The sequence below is a fragment of the Acromyrmex echinatior genome, chromosome 13 (genome assembly GCF_024713525.1).
Source record: "Acromyrmex echinatior isolate Ae372 chromosome 13, ASM2471352v2, whole genome shotgun sequence".
NCBI classification, from domain to species: Eukaryota; Metazoa; Arthropoda; class Insecta; order Hymenoptera; family Formicidae; genus Acromyrmex; species Acromyrmex echinatior.
In genome coordinates, this window is record NC_141864.1 from 429,711 (window position 1) to 447,876 (window position 18,166).

Genomic DNA, 18,166 nt, shown 5'->3' on the forward strand with positions numbered 1-18,166 from the left:
CTGAAGGCCATCGAAGCTTGTCGAAGTTTATAGTGACATTGCTCCAATTGATAAATCATGTAGGGAATGGTTTCGACGTTTCAAAGATGGAGATTTCAGTGTTGAAGACAAGCCTCGCTCTAGATAGCCAAAAAAATTCGAAGACAAAGAATTAGAGGCATTATTCGAAGAAGATCAGAGTCAAACGCAAGAGGAGCTTGCAGAATCATTGGGAATAACTCAACAAGCCGTTTCTGCATGATTGAGAGCCCGATGGGAATAATTCAAAAACAAGGAAATTGTGTGCTTTATGAACTGAAACCGAGAGACGTTGAAAGGCGATTTTTCACTTGCGAATAGCTGATTCAAAGACAACAAAGAAAAGGTTTTTTGCATCGGATTTTGACTGGAGATGAGAAGTGGATATTCTACGACAACCCCAAGAAGAAAAAATACTACGCTAAGCCCGGTCAATCGTTGCCATCGACCTCAACATCAACACCAAAGCCGAACATTCATGGTTCGAAGATCATGCTCTGTATCTGGTGAGACCAAAAGGGTGTTGTTTACTATGAGCTGCTGAACCTGACGATTCCATTATGGGCGATCGATATCGGCTACAATTGATTCGTTTGAGCCGTGCATTGCGAGAAAAGCGGCAGGAATACGAGCAAAGACATGATAAAGTTATTTTTCTTCATGACAACGCTCGGCCTCATGTCGCAAAAGTAAAAAATATTTGTAAAAATCGTAAAAAAATATTTGGAAACGCTCAAATGGGATGTTTTACCGCACCCGCCGTATTCTCCGGACATTGCTTCTTCTGATTACTGGTTGTTCCAGCACGGATGCAGCACGATTTGGCAAGTCACCTGTTCGCTTCTTCAAAATTGGATCGCCTCCAAAGACGAGTCATTTTTTCGAGATGGAATTCGAAAATTACCTGAGAGATAGGAAAAAATAGTAGCCAGCGATGGACAATACTTTAATTAATCTGTTCATTCATTTTGTTTTGAAATAAATGCATTTTTGAACACAAAAAAACGGACCTAACTAATTTGTACTCCCAATACAATTTTAACTAATCAAGTTAAATTCTATCAAATTAAAAAATAAACATAAATGGTTGTAGTATATATGGAGGGATTCTAACTTAGGTCCTCTGAGGGGGACACGAGGCGCAGGGAAGTACTCGTGGGCGCGGGAGGGAAGGCGTGGGAGGTACTCGTAGACGTGAAGGAAGGGAGGGGGAAGGCGCGGAGAAGACCTCAGCGTCGGTTTATTGGTATCAATGATACATACCGCCATGTTGTAATGTCACGTATCATTAAGGACTGTCGCCCCTGCCGCGGATCCCGCCCCAAAATGCATTGCGGTATTATAACGTGGACAAGATATTTTGTCTAGGAGATGACACATCATCGATGTTCCGACTGCTAAACAAAGCACTGTCAATGGGAATAGATGATGAAATCATACTGCGTTCTCACAGTTCTTTCTTCCAAGATCAGAAGTGTTAATAACGATTTATCTGGGAAGAACCGCGAGATCGATGACACGTCGCGACGCGTTAAGAGAAGTGCCGATAACGGTATTTTTAGGAAGAGATCGATGATACATCGTCCATACTGAGATCACAAAGTGTGACCCAATAGGAGGTAGACAAAGGGACAAAGAAGTCGCAAACCGAATATACAGGATGTAGAAAAAGTCTCGGACCCCTTAAATATCTTGAAAAGTAATCATTTTTGAGAAAAATATTTTACAAAAGTTATAGAGTCAATAATGATCTATTGACTGATCTTATCAATTTGACCTTAGATGGTGCCACCAAGGTTAAGTCAAAGTCAAATCGATATTTTTAAACACCTAAACGAAACACTCTATTTTTGATTTTAGAATCTAATAGCTCAGATCGGGAGTTTTCCAAAACATTATAATAAAGCATCTTCTTAATCAGTACTTTTCAAGTTATGAGAATTGAAAGTTACAGAACCGCCGCGGCATTAGCATTACCTAAGCTAAGGTGTTCATATCCCTTTTAATGATGTGAGGATGGGGTGGTCATAGGTAAGTCTTACGCAAGCGACAAGACTTTTCAATCAATCTTTTAGAAATAAAGATAATGGTATATAGTATCTATAAATCAACTGTCATTCGTTTGAGCATTTGTCATCCCTTTAACCCAGCTTGCCTTACCTACCAATTTTTAGTTACTTTCTCGGCTAGACCACCGGGATTTGGAACTTTGTCAAATTATATCTATGAAAAAAAATAGAAAACATATTTTTAACTTATCACATACAAAATTGATATTTCTAGAGTAAGAACAAATAAACAAAGATGAAACAAAAAATATTTTATTCTTAAATTACATAAAAAGTTAAAGTCTGAATTGCAATGTGAAAAATCATATTAGATACGTTATATCCCAATATGGCGAACTAGAGTTAAAAGAATATTACATATTATAGCAAATACTCAAATTGGCGTTCCTCCTCAGTCTGACAATGTGCTAGACGATTATAAAAACTTAAGACTGCATTTCTACAAAATTTGCGAGGCATGATTCATTTATTATTCGTTGACGTAAATCATTAAGATTTCTAAGTTTAGTATTATAAATTTTTCCCTTTAAATATCCCCACAAAAAATAGTCGAGTGGATTTAGATCAGGCGATCGTGCTGGCTATTCAATGTAACCCCTTCTTCCTATCCAACTATTCGGAAAAACTTCATTCAGATATTGGCGTACTCGTAAACCGTAGAGGCGTGAAGTGGCGCCCCATCTTGCTGGAACCAAATGTCATTGAAGTTTTGACGAGCGATGTTTCGGATTGCCGGAACTATTTCATCTTGAAGCATGGCTAAGTAATTGTTAGCGTTTAAATTACTTTCAATGAAGAAAGGCCCAATAATGGCTTCAAAATTTAAAATTCCAGCCCATACGTTGACTTTTTGATGATTCCGAATATTCTCGTACATCCAATGAGGATTTTTATCGCTCCAATATCTGCAATATCTTATGTCGATTTACATTCCTGGTTAGCTCAAAAGTAGCTTCATCTGAAAAAATAATGTTGACTAAATAAAAGATTTCTATTAATATTTAATACCATACTTTGCAAAATTCAATGCGACGATTAAAATTATCTTAACATAGTTCCTGCGCCAGATGGATCTTATATGGATGAAATTTCTCCTTTTTTTAGAATTTTATGAATTGACATAGGATCGATATCGTGTTGTTGTGCAACTTTGCGAATTGAATTCCGCGGATCTTCGATAAAAGATTGTAGAACATTCAATTTTATCAGGATTTGTCACTACTGCTGTTCTACCTTGTCTATTATGGTCTTTTACAAAACCCATTTCTTTAAAACGTTGTACAGTACGAATAACAGTCGATTTAGATATACCATTATCCTCATTCCTAAAAGTTTGATTAAAAAATTCTGTTACATATAAGCGTAAGATCTCCTACTATCACCTCATTCTCGCATCATTAAAAGGGATATACGCTCCTGTTCAGTAAGCATTATAAAATATTTTAAATAAATACTTTATAAACAAAGATAACTATGTGGCAATAAGCAATTCCAGAACAAAGTATCACAAAAAAGTATATCTTCTCAATCACAGGTCACAGAAAGAGTGAATTTGACAGAAGAGATCTCTAGCTTATGTAGTCCAGCTTTGTTGAAAGGGTGGAAAGGAGGGAGAGGGGATGGGAAGGAGTAGGAGGGAAGGGGAGGAGAGGAAAGGATAGGAAAGAGGAGGAGATAAAAATACAGACATTCGCGGGCACATACATGACTCATAAATCCATTCAGGCAATCTCTACGTAATACCTTAGACAATACTAATGCCGGCGGTTCCGTAACTTTCAATTCTCATAACTTGAAAAGTACTGATTAAAAAGAGATTTTATTATATTTTTTGGAAATCTCCCAGCTTCATCTATTAGATTCTAAAATAAAAAATAGGGTATTTCGTTTAAAAAAATCGATTTGACTTTGACTTGATTTGATTTTTATATTTCGTTTAAAAAAATCGATTTGACTTTGACTTGACCTTGGTGGCGCCATCCAAGATCAAATTGATAAGGTCAGTCAATAGATTTTCGACCCTATAACTTTTATATAAAACATTTTTCTCAAAAATGATTATTTTTCAAGAAATTTAAGAGGTCTGGAACTTTTTTTATACCCTGTATAATAGGTCATCAGCGCGCGGTACCTCAGACTTTGATTTGACCTTCGTGGGGCCTTGTAAGATTATCGAATCGATCGCAATAAATGTAATGTAAAAAATAGCTGACTATCGTGCAGATGTTGAGGACGGTGTAAATACAGACAAATTGTTTGAAGCAATAGAAGTAGAATTTGAGGGAATAATGGACCAAGAATCGTCCAACGAAAAAGTACAATCCAACAAAACTGAATATCTTATTAGTTTGAGCAACAGCAATACGGATCATGCAGAGAAATTTGTGTAGCCTTCGGAAATCCATGCGTTGAACAGGCATATAATAATAGCGGATTATATATAAAGCGATAAGCACTGCATAATCTGCTGTTACGAGGGCAAGTCAATAAGTTTTTAGAAAAACATAGTAAAACACATTTTTTTTATTCATTTTTATTTCTCAACATCTCCTTTCAGTTCAATACACTTGATCCAACGATTCTCCAACTTTTTCAAGTCGTCCGAATAATATGATTTGTTCAACCCTTCAAAATAAGTCTCTGTTTCGGCAATGAGCTGCTCTCTGGTGGTGAATCTCTTTCCTCTGAATCATTTTCTTCAGGTTTGGAAACAGGAAATAGTCGCAGGGGGCTAAATCTAGAGAATATGCTGGATAGGGAAGCAATTCGTAGCATAATTCGTTGAATTTGGCCATCGTGCTGGGCACGTGTGAATCGTGCATTGTCTTGATGGAAGAGCACTTTCTTTTTCGCCAAATGGGGCCGTTTTTTCTTTAAAATGTTGTTGAAACGATCCAATAAGGCTGCGTGGTAATCGCCATTGATCATTTGCTTCGACGGAAGGTAATCGATATGAATTATACCGCGTGCATCTCAAAAAACTGTGGCCATCACCTTTCCGACTGACTTCACGGTCTTCGTCTTCTTCGGAGCTGATTCACTCGGTGAAGTCCATTATTTTGATTGTTCCTTCGTCTCAGATGTGAAGTAATGGATCCACGTTTTGTCCACAGTAATGAATTGACGCAGAAATTCATCAAGATTACGTGAAACATCTCCAAATATTGTTTTGAAATCGTCACACGGTCGCGCTTATGATCCACAGTGAGCAAACACGGTACCTATCTTGCCGATAGCTTTTTCATATTCCATCCAATTGTTCGTGCAAAATTGAAATCACTCTGCCATGTGATATGCCTGTGGCCTCAACAAGCTCGCGCACTTTCACTCGTTGATCAGTCAAAACAATATCGTGGACTTTATCGATGATTTCTGACGTAGCAGCCTCAATTGGACGTCCCGAACGAGGTGAATTACATGTGGATGTACCACGTTTAAATTCATTCACCCAATTGTATACAGTCACAAACGCTGGTGCAGATGTGCTATGAATTATCCAACTCGGCTTTGATTTCTTTCGGCGTTAAACCTTTCATATGTAGATGTTTGATCACTGTACGAAACTCGGTTTTTCCATTTTGCAAAAAATACCAAGGTTGTTCGCTTTAATCGTCTACAGAAATAAACCCACGCGATGAATTCCGCTCAAAATTTGACAGTAATCAACTGAAAGATGCTACTTGTCAAAAAGTTATGTGACATGACACTGCGAGTGCCCTCTGACAGATTTTCTAAGAACTTATTGACTTGTCCTCGTATATCTGCAACGCAGATCATTTATTATAACTCCATCATTAAAAAATATTTTCATAGATTTTCGAATTGCACAAGACTTTTCACGGCCCGAACTAAGTGTAGCAAAATTGTTAAAGAAGTTATCGCGAAACGTGAAACCGAAAAACTTATAGAAAATTTACAATCGTATCGATTTTCCATTTTAATTGATAAAAGCACTGACATCGCGGATACAAAAATTATGTGTTCTTGTGCAATTTTTATAGTCAAATAAAAAATTAAAAACGGAATTATTAGAACTAATATCTTTAGATGCTACAGATTGTTCGGCAAGTAAACTTTTTCAAAATTTTAAAGACCTATTAGAAAAAAAAATGTACCTTTAAAAAATATAATCGGAATGGCAAGTGATAACGCATCAGTAATGATTGGCCATAAAAACTCCTTTCTCTCTCATTAACAATCAGAAGTACCGGGTATAGTATTATTAAATTGCATTTGCCATTCAGCCGCGATCGTAGCTAGAAAAGCTTTGGAAGAATTACTGAAATCATGTGAAAATTAGAGATATGTTTCGATCAGTGTAAAGAGATATGTTGCCACTTATGTTTCGGGCAGTGTAAAGAGATGTGTAATTTTAAAAGAATTTCAAGATTTCTTTGAAGTAGAAAAAAATAAAATTCTTAAATTATCGAATACAAGATGGCTGATTTTACATAAGTGTATAATTAGAATTCTAGACAATTGGGATATTAACAAATTTCTTTATTTTAGCAGTATATGAGGATAAGTTAAGATCTGCGGGAATTATTTTATCAGAATTAAATAGTATTACAATAAAATCATATTTATTATTTTTAAAATTTTCGTTAAATTTTTTAAACCATTTTAATGCTTTCTTTCAATCACACAAAATTTTAGTACATAAATTATTTGAAAATAGCCAGCAAATCATTCGACAAATTGCAAAAAATTTTATAACTCCTGAGGCTTTGAAAGAAATCGTTAATTTAGGTGTGAAAAATGAAAATAACATCCTTCATTTAAATGATATATATGCGAAATCTGAGTATCGAAAATCTTTTGGCAATATTACCTTTAGAAAACGCGCAAGAAATTAAAATAAAATTTTATAAAACAGCAGTTCGGGAGATGTTAAAACGTTTACTATATAAATATGCCTTTTTTTCAATATTTAATTTTTTTGAATCCAGATATTACTCTTTTTGACGAAGAAACTAGAATTGTAATTAAAGATTTAACTTGTGTTGCTGCGCGTATATGAAATATTGATTTTTCAAAATTATGTTGTGAATGGAGGATTCTCCCATGAGTTTTTAATAATTAAAAAAAAAAAGGAATTATGTATTGCAATTTGTATTGCTGCAATTTGTATTGATTGAAGTTTTCAGACTGAAGGCATCAATTGCATAAACTCTGAAATTGATTCGAGGCATCTAGAATTACATAATTCTTAAAATTTATGCCGGGCAATGCAGTTTCATCTAATAATGATTGATTTTAAATAAATAATATATTATATTTTATTTTATTTTTTTAATATTATTTTTAATTTTTTATATTGTATATATGTCGAGATAGGACTTACTTTACAAAGTTAGGCTTTTAAGGATGACCGTCAAAGGTCCGATCTCTGTGATTGTCCAAGGACTCCAAGGGAAGGGTTGACCCAGCGGTTTGGCGGCTTCGGTTACTTGAGTCACGTAGTAAACGAGTAGACTCTTTCGATTGAATTAAACGCGACTCACCACTAAGATCGGTGGAGCGATATGATTGTGGCAGAGTGTCGGCTTGCTGAATGACTTGTATAGTCGCGAACCGGTAAAGTTTCGTGTGGAGCTTGGCTGTCTGACTGTTCGTGAAGAGCCTCCTCTTTATATTCACGAGCTAGTAGTGCCGAGTGCAGGCCTCGCGTATGTTACTAACTGTCTAATCTAGGATTAGGATTAAGAATATCGGTTGTGAAATAAAATACTGGGATACTGTGTCTAAGACAACTTTCGTCATCGAATATGTGCCGGATGTTCAATAGTTTAGAGCCGCATGTATCATTTATTACTGACAACTGTTGTTTCAGTTTGTAATTCTTAATCTATTTACTTCTTCCTCGGGATAAAGTTCGTCTATTTGGCACTTGGTTCAAATTTTTAATCCAACAACTTCGTCCCGACTGGATTATTAGTTTTAAAAAAGCAAATGTTATTCGGCTCGTCATTATTGTAACTTCCTGTGGTAGAAACAGATCTATCGACGATGTTAGTTGTTAATAACTTTTATAGTGATGACGAAAATTCTAATCAAAGAAAAAAACTGTGGAATCTGGACGTAACAGTTTTTTTATTATCATTCCCTAGTTAACAAATGCCTGTGTATAATTTACCTCCGATCTCCTTTTGTTAAATATTAATTATAAAAAAAGATAGATACAGATCGCTTTTTTATTATCATTTTCTAGTTTAGTTAACAAATACTAGCGTATAATTTCGTTTCCCTTCGATCTCCTTTTGTTGAATATTTTGTTATAAACAAATGAAGATCGTTATCAAATAAATTGCTTTGTCATTATCATTTTGTAACTTAGTTAACAAATACCAATGTATAATTTTGTTTCCTCCAATTTCTTTATGTTAAATATTAATTATAAACAAATAAAGATAAATCGCTTTTTCGTTTATCATTTTCTAGTTTAGTTAATAAACATCAGTGTATAATTTCTTCCGATCCCTTAATATTAAGTTACAAACAAATGGAGATCGAGATCAAATAAATCGCTTTTTCATTATCATTTCCTAGTTTAGTTAGCAATTACCAGCGTTTCATTATTATCGATCCTGTTGTTTTAAAAAAACCGACCGAGTCACTATCGTAGTACAAGCTTATGCTACGCTTAATACCAATACACTACCGTGTCTCCAGATCTCAGCGCTCGCTGATAATGTATATCACTAGTGCTGTTTGCGTAAAAAATGTCAGAAGGACATGAAAGGAATGCATGGAATGCGGTCGACGATAATGACGTATCTTAATCTGTAAAGTGGCAGTTCGGAACTTTGCGTCGCAATATCTTCGCTTGTATGGCACATAGGGAAAAAAATAAAAGCACATTTAATACGATCGGAGTAAGCTATCGATTAAGTGTACTTAAAGACTCGATTGGGACAGCCGTTATTGATAACCTCGATCTGACGCAACTCGCCGGTTTGTGTAAAGAAGGCATATCCATGTCTCGCGCTATGTTTATTACCGAGACACTACCTGTGCGAGAATGCACCGCGCGGAAAGATTCGAGTGAGAGAACGGCACAAGGTGATGTGATGCACGACAGTGAAGAGAACTTCGTTTCATTTAATTTAACAAAAGAATTTTCTTTAATATAATCAGTTATAGAGTCAAAAAATATAATTAATTAAATATTAGATTAACAAAATATCAAATGCAGCCACCGTTTCCAAAATTGTATTCGGAATCGCGGTGATGGAAAATCTCGGCGATTTTCTCGGAAAGATTCGTTTTATCGCGATTTCACTAAGCGGTTAGCACGGCGATTTCACGAAGCGGTATAGTAGCAAGACTATGATTCTAAGAACTCGAAGAACTTTTAGAAGTAAGAACTCTAAGAAGTCTAAGAACTCTAAGCGGTGTAGACGGTATAAGCGGTGTAAACTATTTAAGCAATCTGCCCAATCTGCTTTTGAGAACCGGCGAGATCGAAGCATTTATTACTTCCGGTCCGGGCTTTCTTCTTGGGAGAAATCCAATTAAATTTTGCCACAATCGTAATTATCACGTGGCATTGGTTGTACAAAATTGATTGGCGCATTCGATTCTTATCTAGCGACGTTCAACGTAACAGTCATGCGCGACAGAAAATCCGTGCGCGGGATTGGTGACAGCGCGTGACGTATTCGTCGGAGCGCGGCGCTCGCGTGCGCGAATTGAATTGTTCTAGAACTTTCGATGGTCCGTTGCCGGTGCCTGTTTGCGTGTACCGAATTGTTTTGAAAAGACTACAGAACAATGAATCTCTGACTTTGATGAGGCTTAAAGTCAGGCTCGAGATGAAATCACGAGCTCGCCTTGTGCGTGCGTTCAATAACAATTACTGTCGGTCGACCGAAGGAATTCTTACCTTTTTTTTGAATTACTGATCTCAAACACTACCAGTGTCTCCAAATAGTCACGATTCTGTGCTCGTCCCAACTAATTCTATCAGACGCAGCTTTTCGAAACAAATGTTTTATCAGTAAATGTGCTTACGATAAGATTTCGGTACTGTTTCCATTATTTCTTCGATGCATTTCATCGCTTGCTTATGTTCGCACGAAATTTCGGAATTTTTCATAATAATATCGGTGTACTGATGGAATGTGGTGGCGGTATATCGGATGTTTGCATGAGATCATAGAAAACGCCATTGTTCGTCTTGTTATCAGCGGAAGCATCGTTTTCTTCTACATTTTCGTTTTCATTACGTGCGTCTTTCTGTCTTCGCGTCTTTCTTGGATAAATCACAGGTATCTCTCTGTACATTTTCTATCTTTCATTTTCGTCGCCTGGCCAGTTGGAATTAAGAATACGACTTATTTCCGCATCAAGTTGTGTTAGATGAGTTTTGGGAGTTTGCGTTGTATTAGTGCTTGCGGAGTTATTAATACTGCGATTTCCTTTGACTCTCCGCTAACGGATTCTGACATAGCTGATGTTGTTTTTTTTCGAAATTTTCTTGAAATTAAAACCATTTTTTTGGTCTTCTTTATAGTGTTATTAGTGTTTTATCCCCACTATTTCGTTCTTTCAATAATTAGTGATAATAAAGCCGATAATATAGGTCCAATAATATAAGGTAAAAATTCGCCTCGCTACATCAACAACTTTCTTTTGTCTTTCCAATTACGTTTTGCAACGATGCAACGTAGAGCCATTTTGTATTTGTTAAACCGATTTTTTTTATAACGTTCGAGCGAGACGTTACCTTTGAGTGTATTAAAAACACATTCATAGATACAATGAATAAGTTTTTCGTCAGCGCTGCGTAAGAAGCGTTGTTTTTTGTTCAAATAATAGAGCGCCGCGAGGAGGCAGACGTTTCTCTTGCGAATCGATACTTCTCGGATCGAATGTGTGGCGATTTTTGTCGCACTGCGATTTTTTGTCACCCATCTTCATTGCGAGAAAACTCTACGACTGATATGTGTAATTACCCGTATTCAACTTTTATACGAATTTGGAAAATGATCTACGCGGCACATAGACGTAATGAGTCGTATCCTCGGGAAAAATACACGTTCAAAATCGATACTCATCCGGGGTTGATTGTTTCAGTTCAAACAATAAATACCCATGAAACCTCGTGGCGTCGTAGTATGCTTCTAGGAATTTTAGATCGTCGGGATAGACTTGCGCTAAATGAATTTGAGCGTGATCACGTGGATTTTTGAAAATGATGATGTATAATAATTTGCGTTGAGTGATATATCACGCTGACCACGCCCCTGATGAAGAGATTCTGCGAGAAATGAATAACACTGAGATTCTTGTGATGACTGCCTTTGGTAAAATGATCCACGATTACGTCGCATGATGACCATTCTCTCATAAGATCGTCGATTATCACTAATTTCGGAGAAAGCGAATCGTTCGAGTAATCTTCCGGACGGAGTAAACCCTCGCGAAATTCAATTATATTCTTCTTCGTCACTTTAGTATTGTTGCATCTTCAACGCTTATTCTTCGAGCTCTTTTATACAAGTACCGTATTGTATTGGCGATAGGCTTCTTGCCATTTCGCGTAATAAAACAAAACTCTCACATGTAAATGAGAGATAAATGTCAGAGAATAGTCTTCACAAAGATCGTCTTCACGAAACCGGTCGGTCCGCATATGATCGACGTCCAAGGATGTCTTCATCGTATGTCCATTTTACGAAATAAACGATCTGCGTATGCGACTTCAAAAGCAAAAAGAAAAACGTCACTTAATTTCTAGAATACGCGAAAGGAAATAATTTTAGGGGGCGGGAGGATAAGCTGATCAACGAGACGACAAAGCCCTTTACGCAGCGGACGAGCGCTCGCGTCAATGTATCCCCACATGAGCTTGTCAGCGAAGAGCACCGCGGCCGGCAAAAAATTGATCTTGCCACGGTGCGATGCGCATAAACTTATCATCGTACGTCGAAGGAGCTCGCGATCAGCGTATATTTCTATCGTTAAGCGTACGCGTGGCATCATCGTCAATAAGCTTACTGCGATGCCACAGCGAGGGAAAAATTTTTGTAGAAATCAGAAAGGTTAGTTAGAATTATATAATAATAAATCACTTCTTGTTTTCTTCAAGTACAAAATATTTTTTATTCGGTACTTTTTTTTTAAAAAAGAGGAAGGAAGAAAAGGAAATATATATAATTTTAATTTGTTTTTTATATTTGATTATATTTTTGCTAACTCTTATACAAAAAATTTAGAAACAATATTTATATTTTTATATTACAATTAAATATTTACATTTTTGATAATATTCTTGAGACTTCCACGGGTGCTTTCTATAATATAAAGATTATGCGTTTCGCAAGTTTCCTTCGTGTCTAGATCCATTCTTGGAATGCCAACGTTTAGCAGCCAATACTAGACTGCTCCTCGCCTTGATGAAATGGACTGCAAGGACTCACGAAACGTTGGCATTTCAAGAATGGATCTGGACACGGAGGAAACCCATAATCTTTATATTGACATTTTTATATTTTTACATTTCACATTAAATAATTTAATAAAATTCTATTATAAAAATGTTTTTTTTACAAAAGATACTTATCATCACAAGTAATCATGCCAATAAGACACATGCTGTGTATATTTATTCAAGTATTGTATATATAAAAGATTAATTATTTCGATCCTTTGTTTAGGATCATCTTCAATGGATCATATTCAAATTAATGCTTTCGTCGCGAATGTTAAGAATTACGAATTAAAACTAGATTTATAATTAAATCGCTGTTTCATATTATATAGTTCTTACAGGTTATCAATACGTCAAGCCGTAATGCATTCATTCGTCCAACATACATATATAGATCCCCATAAAATTGACAGATTAACTAAATAATAAATTAATTACATATATACATATGTAAGTAAGTAAAGTACAGATTATATTTTAACAAACTTATATGTTAAGCTATATTAGACTGTTGTCCATTCGACATGTGAATCTCGTGCGAGGATACGATAAGCACGATGAAAAAAGTTTTTTACAAAGACGGCTTATATCCGAAATGATCTATATGAAACAGCAAAAAAAAATGGTTTAAATTTAAAAAATGATACTAATCTGTTAGATTCTGCATACTCAGATATATTACTTACAATGTGAAATTTTCTCCCTCTCCACAACAATTATTTCGTATGAAAAACATCGATTGTTTATCGTATCCTCGAGACATCTACATGTCAAATGGACAACAACAATCTAACATAGCTTAACATGTAAGTTTGTTAAAATATAACCAGTACTTTATTTACTTATATGTGTAATTAATTTATTATTTAGTTAATCTGTCAATTTTATTTGGGAGGATTTACATATACGTTGGACGAATGAACGCATTACGGTTTGATGCATTGATAATCTGTAGAAACTATGTAATATGAAAGCGACTTAATTGTAAACCTAGTTTTAATTCTTGACATTCGCGACAAAAGAGTTAATTTGAATAGCATTGAAGATGATCCTAAATAAAGGATCAAAACGTTTGCGTAATTAATGTTTTATATATACTTGAATAAATATATACATACATACCAACAGCATGCGTCAACTCTTATTGGCATGATTATTTGTGATGATTTTATTCGCTAGAGCCTAAATCTCATATTATAAAAGATATATTTTATTATTTACAAAAAGACTTAAATTCTAGTTTTTTTTCTTACATAATATTTAAATACTATAGGTGGAAAATTCGCAAACTTTAAATATAAGAGAGAATAAGCCGAGAAAAAGAAAAAGAAATCATTATTCTCTCCTAAAATCGTACAGAAGGGAATATTAATAAGCTTGCATTTTATCAATACCGGTGCGAACGAGTTGCGCTAAAACACAAATTTATCATTGCCCCTGCCGTTTTTTCTTCTTCATTTCGCCTTTTTCTTTCATTATCCATTATCAATTTCCTAAAACTACTATTAAAATTTATAATTTGAGAGTTCTTATAATTTAAAGTTATTCCTTTAACTGTACAAACTTTATGTCGGCAATCTTCCGGTACACGAATGACGTACGCGTAGGGGCCCCCGGATACAACAACTCAATAAAACTATCTCGTCCGTAGCTCTCGAGTTCGTCCGTCATATCGCCCAGAAAATTCCCTGTACACGGTTCGTACTTATTCGGTTCGCCTCTTACGTAAATATACGAGTCTATATTGTAATATAAAACGCGACTGCTTAATTTCTTTATAGATATTCGTATAATATCAGCAGTGCTTGTGACTTCGTCCATGCTGCGATTACAGAGTTGGTTTGTGGAAAAGGCGCGATCGCTCCTTCGCGTAGTTGCTACGAAATACATATATATTATCTCGTTGTTGACAGGTAATATATTGATTATTTCGTGCTCTGAACTCGTGAGCAACGTTACCAAGCGTTCGTATTTTTTGACGATTTCTATTAGGCAAATTGGTTCGTTGATCAAATTTATCCCAGAAAGAATTCAAGCAGAGCTTCGCAACCGAATATAAACCAGGATTTCGGGCGAGATTATTATTATTTCTATCGAGAACGATATCCTCGGTTTCTTTGTATTCCCGAAAGTACTGTTCTTTACTCTCGTCATTCAGGCATTCGCTCGGTCATTTGCTAGTTTCCTGCTTTAATTTAAAAAAACTGTTTGATGTTCGGCAAACAAACCACCTTGCTTTGTACAAGGATCGAACCATGTGACTCTAAATAGCCATATTTCGCTCACGCTCGTCACGAGATAACCTTCCAGGGCTTTGCGCAATTCGCAGGATATCCATGCACCTACAAATTTACGATCGGCGGGGACAACGTGAGTGGACTCGGCCTGCAAGAACGTTTTGTAGCAACTACGACACAGCCCGAACAACAATTTGTCTCGTATACGGTATGGGAGTACAGGATAAAAGAGATCGCGCGGAGGAAGTTATGTACATCGAATGATACCCTCGACAGAATCAAAATTAAAATTCGGAGCTACGCCAATTAACTCCAAACATTGTTCTCCGATATAAATCGCAGATTGGCCTAACGGAAAAGTACCTGTTTTCGTACGTATAAATACGTATAAATAGAAATAACACACGTCCACATAACGTATTTTCTCCATACTCGTAATTTCGTATCGGATTGTGATATTTCCGTGCGATCACCAAAGAATGCCTCGCGAGGAGGGTTGCTTAACATTGAATGGTTTTCGAGGAAATTGTGCATCTCGCGATTCTCGCGCATTTCTTGTGTGAATTTATATTCTCATTTCTCCATCACCCTATATATTGTCGAAGATGTCATGTCATTGCAAGAGTTCATTCGTATCGTGCATCGATTATATCTTCGTGTAATATCCATAAGTTTTCTTTCACGATTGATTCGATAACAGGACAACCGTGCCAAAAACAATCGTGAAATTGTAACACGTAACATAGCGTCTCGTTCGCTGATTCAACTTCGTAATATTTGTTGTATCGGCAATCCGATACTAGCGGTCTCGCCCTGCATGGATTATAGAATGTCCGAGCTCACGCTTCATCTACATTAACCACTGTAGTGCTTTGTACGAGTGATTATCTTTATATTTATATCCACCTGGTGGAATAATTCCTATTTTTTCTCTGTGTAAAAAATTTTTGCGAAAACTTTCATACACATGAAAGCGATAGTCAAAATACATGCATTCTGTTGTACGATGCATTCTGCGAACGGACACATCTTCGCGTTCTAAAAAAATTTTTCTGAACGCCATGTACGCACGTCGAAGGATATCCACGTCATTCCAGTAATATTTTATTATTTCTTGTTTGAGATCAAAAACAAAATTTGATCGTGATATTTCCTCGTGCTAAATTATAAAACGGTCGTGTTCCTCGGATTTTATTTATTCGGGCGAATAATATCGGGCGTCAGGTATGGACCCAATATAATTTTGATTTGATAGCGTATTAAACGAATGAGGAAAAAACTTTTATCCGCAACTCGTATATAATTTGAACTATCAATAAATTTCATGCGACCGATTGTTATCATGATAATTTTCGTCCCATTCAAAATCACCCGAGGATCTTCCGTTATCCCTGACTTTTCAACGAGATACTTTAAAATAAACTGTACGTCAAATGCTTTAGCATTATGTGTGATATAGATGATTTTTTAAAAAATATTTAGATATTCGCGTCGCGAAATCGACAAACTCTTTTACAGGATCTCTACAAAATACGAATTCACGCACTCCGCACTAACGACATCGCACTATAATGGCCTTTATTCCCGCTTACGGTTCGCAAATTTGTTGCGCAACGCAGAGTTGGAACGTGAATTCTTCTTATCTATGTTCTTCGTTCCTTCAAGCGTCTCGTCTTGTCGCGTTTCAAAATCATAAAACACAAATGCGGCGCGATCTCTTTTAACACACTCGTTCGTGTCTTCGGCATCATTCGTATTTGTTTGTGGATTTTTTTCTCGCGATGCCGTACTACCCTCTCCAGGGTTTTTTACTAAGGCTTTACGACGAAGAGGTTGCATGTAACACAAATGATTCGAAGACTGTAAACGACAAGTTTTGCAATAAACTACGTCACAATCGTGTCGCGATTTTGAATTAACCAATCGCCCGCAACTATTGCAAATTTTAATGGATTCGCAAACTCTTGCGAAGGATTGATCATTGTATGATCTGCGCACGATGACGCTCGAAACACGGACGCCCAAAGAAGACGCCCAAAGAAGACGCGAAAACACGAATCGTATTTAATTAACTCAACATTGGGAGTTGGGGCATTCGCAAGACGGGATGGCATAACAGCGTGGGCATTTTCTTTGTACATCAATGACCTCTGTCGTTATGAAAGTCCATGTTGCATACTACGCAATATCCTCCGCGAGAACTGGCGGCGGCTTTTAAATTTAGTACAGGATTATAATGTCGCAAGCTCTCGTAATACATTGTATTTAAATGAAGTTCGCGACCTAGAGAGGAAAATAACGCACAGTCGTCGTACATTGGATTCTCGCCGCGACTGGAAGCACTGAAATTATATATCATAATATTTTTAAAAGCTAAAATCCATTGAAATTACTCGATTTCGTGAATTCCACAACCTCGGAAATCGTGATACCAGCGGATTTCATTAATTCTTCGGCCAGCTTACGCTGTAACAAAGAATGCTGATATCTCACGGATTCCTATCTTTCTTGCGGTTCCTCTGTATGCAGTTACCCATGCTCGTGATATACGCGCGCCACTACGAGCGAATGGGAAAAATATAATAAATTGTCTGTATTGTTTATTTGCAAAATTGAGCGTTTGCTCATTGAGCTACATCTTCGCGAGTTCGATTAGAATGACGTTCGCGACCGGCAGGTATTGAGATTTTGAAAACGCGTATGGTAAAATTTTTCGCGATATCGAATCCTCCAGCACTTTGCGCCAGCGAACTCACGAGTTACCGTATGTTCTCGTGAATTAAGTCGCGTGCTGGATGAAACGATAGGCCAGATCATGCGCTAGACTGACTCGAATAATAATCCTACGTAATCGTTCAGTTCACATGTGAATGTAGTGTATACACCCGAATTTTCGGAACGCATTTTCTATCTAATGAACAATATCACTACCTTCGGTGGCGGACATATCGAAAGTTGCCTCTCTCCCTAATATCGCAAAATTCTTAAATCGACGCGAGTTTCTTCGTCCTTAATTCAATACATTTAAAGTTATCTCTAACCTCCTGCTGACGATGCTGATCCTGTCGATGTTGATTATTTTCCTCCTGATGATGCGCCTGTTGCCGTTGCTGCTGTTGTTGCTGCTGCTGATGTTCATCATCGATGGAATTTTGTGAGGATTCTTCTTCCAAGGGAGCTTTTCTTCCCTCGCGAAGTAGAAGCAACCGCATCGGTAGGATGGACAGCACTGCCACTTTGTACTAAAAAAGTTAAACAAACCCTGTTAATCTGGTAACATTGCTATATATTATGTCAGAAACTTATATCACTAGTTGTAACATTACAGCATGGCAAGATAACTCACCTACAGCTGTTTACATGTTCGTATGTGAAAGGATAATGTTTTTTTTTTGTAAAATTTAATA

The 18,166-nt window shown here is 36.5% G+C and overlaps 1 protein-coding gene across 3 annotated transcripts in view; it reads right to left on the reverse strand.

Moving 5' to 3' along the window:
• LOC105153240 (uncharacterized) overlaps window positions 1-18,166 on the reverse strand; it is a 354,849-nt gene that overhangs the window by 26,146 nt on the left and 310,537 nt on the right. For 2 of the 3 annotated variants that reach the window (XR_015547195.1, XR_015547194.1), the window contains exon 6: window positions 5,656-18,001. The exons of the other annotated variant lie outside the window; for it this stretch is intronic. The gene's annotated coding sequence lies outside the window, so the exon portion shown is untranslated. Of the gene's footprint in view, window positions 1-5,655; window positions 18,002-18,166 lie in introns of those variants that run through there. 3 annotated transcript variants of the gene reach the window in all.